The 6,255-nt window shown below is 50.6% G+C and overlaps 1 pseudogene; it reads left to right on the forward strand.

Moving 5' to 3' along the window:
- Positions 1-4,453: 4,453 nt before the first annotated feature.
- On the forward strand, positions 4,454-4,848 carry LOC103266292 (annotated as a pseudogene).
- Positions 4,849-6,255: the final 1,407 nt, after the last annotated feature.

The following is a 6,255-nucleotide window of genomic DNA, read 5'->3' on the forward strand; positions in this document are numbered from 1 at the left end:
GGGCCTGTAGTCCCAGCTACTCTAGAGGCTGAGGCAGGAGGATCTCTTGAGCCCAGAAGTTCAATGCTGCAGTGAGCTGTGATCACACCACTGCACTGTAGCCTAGGGAACAGAACAAGACACTGGAAAGAAGGAAAGGAAGGTAGGAAGGAAGGAAGGGAGGGAAGGAGGGAGGGAGACCAGGCATAGTGGGTCACTCCTGTAATCCCAGCACTTTGGGAGGTGGAAGTGAGAGGGCTGTCTGAGCCCACAGGTTTGAGACCAGCCTGGGCAACATGGCAAGACCTCATCTCTACAATAAATCAAAAAAATAGCCAGGTGTGGTGATGCACACCTGTAGTTCTAGCTACTTGGGAAGCTGAAGAGAAAGGATCACCTGAGCCCAGCAGGTCGAGGCTGTGGTGACAGTGAGTGTGCCACTGCACTCCAGTCTGGGTGGCAGAACGAGACTCTGACAAAAGAAAGAAAGAGAGGAAGAAAGCAAGAAAGGAAAAAAGGAAGAAAGCAAGCAGGGAGGGAGGGAAAGAGAAGGAGAGGACGGGAGGGAGAAAGGAAGGGGGGAAAAAGAGCTCAGCACTGGAAGACACAAGGGATAAATACCAAGACTCAAATGGTGTCACCTGGCTTCTAGATGGATGGATGAGTCCATTGATGCTGTCTCTCTCACTTTCTTGAAAGATCCGGCTCTCTCCACCAGGACTTCCTCCCTGAGGAGCCAGACAGCTCCCTGCTCCCGTCATCCATATGTGGCCATCAGGGGAAAGAGGACATCCTTTCTCTGGTATTGGCCCCTCAGGAAAAGACCCTGGTTGGCCCATTTAGGTCACATGGACATCTCTTCAACATCACTGTGGCTAGGGTGACATCATCCCCAAGAGTTGGTTTTGAGGCTGGGAGAAAAACTCTGATGCTCATTTGTGGAAAATTGGTATTTGTTGCAAAAGACTCAAAGAATTCCATTTCCTCAGAACATTCCAGAGCAGATCAGGCTGGAGGATGCTCACTAAAAAGCCTCTCCAGTTTCCCCTTATGTTCTCAACTGTGTCATACTGAAACTCCAGCAGTTACCTGACAAGGATTCCAAACTGCAGTAGCCACCATCTGTCATTGCTTCCTGTGTCCCAGGGCTAGGAGGCACTGGGCAGGTCAGGCCTGGTCAGGGGCCCCGACATCAAGGGACAGAGATCAGCCAGGCCTGTGGTCACGTGTCTACACTTGTGGCAAGCAGAAATAAGGCAGTATGACTGAGGACACCACCAGAACCACGTGGAAATGGGGAAGAAAAGTTCCCCTGGGAATGAGGAAAGAGATTTTCAGAAGGGGGAAAAGATCACAGTCAGACCTGTATGGGTGAAAATGAATGCAGGGGCCGGGGTAGGGGCTCACGCCTATAATCCCAGCACTTTAGGAGGCCGAGACAAAAGGTTGCTTGAGCCCAGGAGTTCAAGACCAGCCTAGACAACATATTGAGACCTCATCCCTACAAAAAATCCAGAAATTAGTGGGCGTGGTAATATGCACTTGTCCCAGCTACTAGGAAGGCTGAGGCAAGAGGATCACCTGAGTCCAGGAGGTGGAGGCTGTGGTGAGCCATGAGCATGCCACAGCACTCCAACATGAGTGCCAGAGTGAGAAGAAAAGGGATAGGGGGGAAGGGGAAGGGAGGGCCACTGCAGAGGCCAGTCCAGAGCTGAGCTGGTCCCCTGCACAGATGCAGAGTGAGAATCGTCCTCAAGACCGGGTGAGGACCACACTCAGTGGGACCGGATGGTGCTTTCTTTTCCCACTGGCTTTTCTGCACTGAATTCCTCACCCCACTTCTTCCACTTCCCACCATCCTCCCCCTGATGCTTCCAGCCAACCCAAGAAGCCCAGGCCCCGCCCGCCCCATTCTGCTGGCACAGCTCCCTCCGCCATGGCCCCAGGATCAGGAATACCAAAAATGATGATGCTACCAGAGCCAAGCGTGTCCTACAGGCTAACACCACTTACACTATCTTTTTAATCCCAGCCCTGAAAGGCAGGCTCTGCAATCGTCCCTATTTTAGAGATGAGGTGAACGTGAGAGAGAACCAGTAACTTTCTCAAGAACACACAACCCAGAAATGAGAAAGCCAGGATTCAAGCCCAAGCCAGCCTGGGGGTCCAGAGCCGGCTCCCCTCCCTGCTCCATGCTGCTTCTCCCTTTCACTCTCGTGGCCTCATTTCTCACCCAGGAAGCCTCCTGGAAGTAGATCTCACCCACAGGGCTCATTATTCACTTATTCATTCTACAAACCCTTATGTAACAGAATGCCAAAATAGAACTTCATCACTGTCTCCTTTTTTTTGAAAGTCAAGTTCTCGCCAGGTGCAGTGGTTCACACCTATAATCCCAGCACTTTGGGAGGCCGAGGAGAGAGGACTGCCTGAGTCCAGGGGTTCGAGACCAGCCTGGATAACTTGGTGAGACCTCATCTCTACATTAAATCAAAAAATAAACCAGGCGTGGTGGCACGTGCCTGTAGTTCCAGCTACTTGGAAGGCTGAGGCAAGGATCGCCTGAGCCCAGCAGGTCGAGGCTGCGGTGACCATGAACATGCCACTGCCTCCAGCCTAGGTGACAGAGTGAGAGGCTGACTCGAAAAAAAAAAAAAAATTACAGGTGGGAACCACCACACCCAGTCATTTTCTTCTTTTTTATGATGGTCCCAAAGCTGAGAACAAAGAATGTTAAATTTCTACACGTGTTTTTTTTTCTTTTCTTCAGGTTTCAGGGTGAGGTTTAATCCTAGGCACATTGAAACATCAGAGCTGTTTTCAACAATACAGAAAGTCTCAAGTTGTGCTGTGGGTTTCCTCAGCTCCCCTGAAGCTGGGGCTATTCCAGATGCAGCAGGTGCTGAGATGGGGGAAGCCAGCACTGCTAGACACCAGCAGGTCAGTGCAGGGTCACTTCATCAGTCTTTCTTGAACCTGCCGTTGATGTACAGTGCCCAGTCCAAACTCTGTCACCAGTCAGTGGCCCACACCAGCCCCATGGCACCTGCTGCACCCCACATGCCCACTGTGGGGATTCAATTCTTGGCCAGTTCATGGTAGCATGGGCCCAGGACCCCAGTCAGTATCATAGTGGTATCCACACCTTCAGGGTAACCCTGTCCAGCTATCCTGGCTGCACTGCACAGGCCAAGTTTCTACACATATTTCTTTTTTTTTTTTTTTTTTTTTTTTTTTGTCAATCTCACTCTGTTGCCCAAGCTGGAATGCAGTGGCATGCTCATGGCCACCGAACCTCAACCTGGAATGGAGTGGCATGCTCATGGCCACCGCAGCCTCAACCTGCTAGGCTCAGGCGATCCTTCCACCTCAGCCTTCCAAGTAAATGGAACTATAGACGTGCACCACCATGCCAGGCTAATTTTTTTATTTATTGTGGAGATGAGATCTCATCAAGCTGCCCATGCTGGTCTCAAACCCCTGGACTCAGGCAATTCTCTCACCTCGGCTTCCCAAAGTGCTGGGATTACAGGCTTGAGTCACCACGCCCTGCCTGCTTCTACACATTCTTAAGACAGGCTTTGGGCCAGCCACAGTGGCTCATGTCTATAATCCCAGCACTTTGGAAAGCCAAGGTGAGAGTATTGCTTGAGCCCAGGAGTTCGAGACCAACCTGGGCAGCATAGCGAAACCCCATCTATACCAAAAATAAATCAAAGAGTTAGCTGGGTGTGGTGGCATGTGCCTGTAGTCCTAGTTACTCAGGAACCTGAGGCAGGAGGATTGCTTGAGCCCAGGAAGTGGAGGGTGCAGTGAGTTGTGATTGTGCCACTGTGCTCCAGCCTGGGCAATAGAGTGAGACCCTGATTCAAAAAGAAAGAGAGAGTCTTTGTCCACCTACGGAGAATTTCCTAGGCAGGAGATGCACCAAAACACAGTTGAGTGGCTTTGTCTATTCCTCACCTCAAGGAAAGGAAAGGCTGGAGATTGCTCAGAGCAAGTGGAATGAGGACCAAGTTGATCCTCCCACACAAACGCAGAGTGAGAAGACTGACAGGACAGGACTCAGACATGTCCTCAAGACAGGATGAGGACAGCACTCAGTGGGGACTGATGGTGCTTCCTGCTCCAACAGCCCCACCCAGGGGTGTGGGGAGGTGCCATTTGTTCCCCCCTCTCACCTCCATGGAGGAGAGCAAGGTGCTTCCTTCCCACCAGCCACGTGAGAGGAGCTTTAAAAGAGCTACTCCGAGAGCCTGAGCTGTGTCCTATGGAACTAGGGCATGTGGGATGCCGTGCCTGACTCACACCTAAAAAAAATCCCGGTGGGTGGGGGATTCAAACGTTCGTACCTGGGTCTCGGGGTTTGCTGCGGGGTCCAAAGGGCCAGGCGGTTCTCGAGGCCCCGGTGACCGTGAGCTTGTGTGCGGGGAGGACCTCGGATGCCCAGGCGGCTGGTCCCTGGGGAGGGGAGATGGCGTTCTCGACCACAGTCCCCCAGAGGAAGCGGTCAAGCGGAAGGCTCCCCGCGGCTTTCTCAAGCGGGTCTTCAAGCAACGGAAGCCTCACCTCCGTCTGGAGAAGAGTGGCGACTTGCTGATCCACCTGAACTGCTTACTGTTTGTTCATTGATTAGCAGAAGAATCCAGGACAAATGCTTGTGAGAATAAGTGTGGAATCATTAATAAGGAGCATATATTGACTGCAGCAAAGGTAATTCTAAAGAAGAGCAGAGGTCAGAAATCAAAGTACACATTCTTGAAAATTCTATGATGTATTATTTTGGGTGGTAACAACTCATAAAGGCATTTTTACATATCAGTTAATATTATGGATTATTAAAATATTGACTATAAAAAAAAAAAAAAATCCCAAGGCCCGAGTCCAACCACTCCAAAGCAGCTGAGATGTCTTTGAGAGCATGAGGCTTGGTGAGACCTCATCTCTACAATAAATCAAAAAATTAGCTGGGCATGGTGGCACATGCCTGTAGTTCCAGCTACTCAGAAGTCTGAGATAGAAGGATTGCCTGAGCCCAGCAAGTCGAGGCTGTGATGGCCAGACAATGCCGGGATCCCGTGGCCAGATAGAGATCCCCACAAAAGGGGGCACCTGCCAACAGGACAGGGTAACTCCAGCAAAGAGCTTGATTTCCCTGAAGGAGGCATCATCTGCATTGGGAGGTCATGAGTAGGGGGAGCTCTGACAAGTCACGGAAGTCACCCCACCCCAGGGGAGACATATTTGCACGTCCACCAGTCAGTGAGGACTCCGAGGCCAGATTATAAATGCACTGATAGGCAAGAGAATTGCCTGAGCCCAGGAGTTCGTGACCAGCCTGGACAACATAGTGAGATCTCTTCTCTACAATAAATCAAAAAATTAGCCAGGTGTGGCAGCACACACCTGTAGTTTCAGTTACTTGAAAGAATGAGGTAGAAGGATCGCCTGAATCCAGCAGGTGGAGGCTATAGTAGCCATGAAAATGCAACTGCACTCCAGCCTGGGTGACAGTGAGACTCCAGCCCAAAAAAAAAGAAAATAATTTTTTTTTTTAGTCGGAGTCTCACTCTGTTGCCCAAGCTGGAGTGCAGTGGTACGTTCACAACCACTGCAGCCTCGATCTGCTGGGCTCAGGCAATTCTTCTGCCTCAGTCTTCCAAGTAGCTGGAACTACAGGAGTACGCCACCATGCCCAGCTAACTTTTTGATTTATTGTAGAGACAAGGTCTCACCAAATTGCCCAGGCTGGTCTCGAAACCCTGGGTTCAGGCAATCCTCTCACCTCAGTCTCCCAAAGTGCTGGGATTAAAGGTTTGAGCCACCACACCCGACCTATAAAATTTCAGCAAATAAATAAACACACTGATAAGGAGATCTTTGTGCCCCCTTAAAGCCAGAGGACTGGCTTGATCAAAGAAGGAGAACTGAAAGAACAGAACAGGAACAGTGAAGAGGCTACCCACTCGCCCGGTCCCCACTGCGGGGCAGGTCCCAGGCCAGGAACGAGAGCAACTGTGAGGAGAAATTGAGTTTCAGGCTGAAATTGTTTTTGTTTGTTTGTCTGTTTGCTTGTTCTTGTTTCTTGGTTTTGTTTTTATTTTTGTTTTTGTTTTTTTGAGTTGGAATCTCACTCTGTCGCTCAGTCTGGAGTGCAATGGCAAGCTCCCGGTCACCACAGCCTCAACCTGCTGGGCTCAGGCAATCCCTCTGCCTCAGCCTTCCAAGTAGCTGGAACTACAGGTTCAGGCAATCCTCTCACCTTGGCCTCCCAAA

Source organism: Carlito syrichta, unplaced genomic scaffold (genome assembly GCF_000164805.1).
Source record: "Carlito syrichta isolate Samal-C Ts95f unplaced genomic scaffold, Tarsius_syrichta-2.0.1 Scaffold307129, whole genome shotgun sequence".
NCBI classification, from domain to species: Eukaryota; Metazoa; Chordata; class Mammalia; order Primates; family Tarsiidae; genus Carlito; species Carlito syrichta.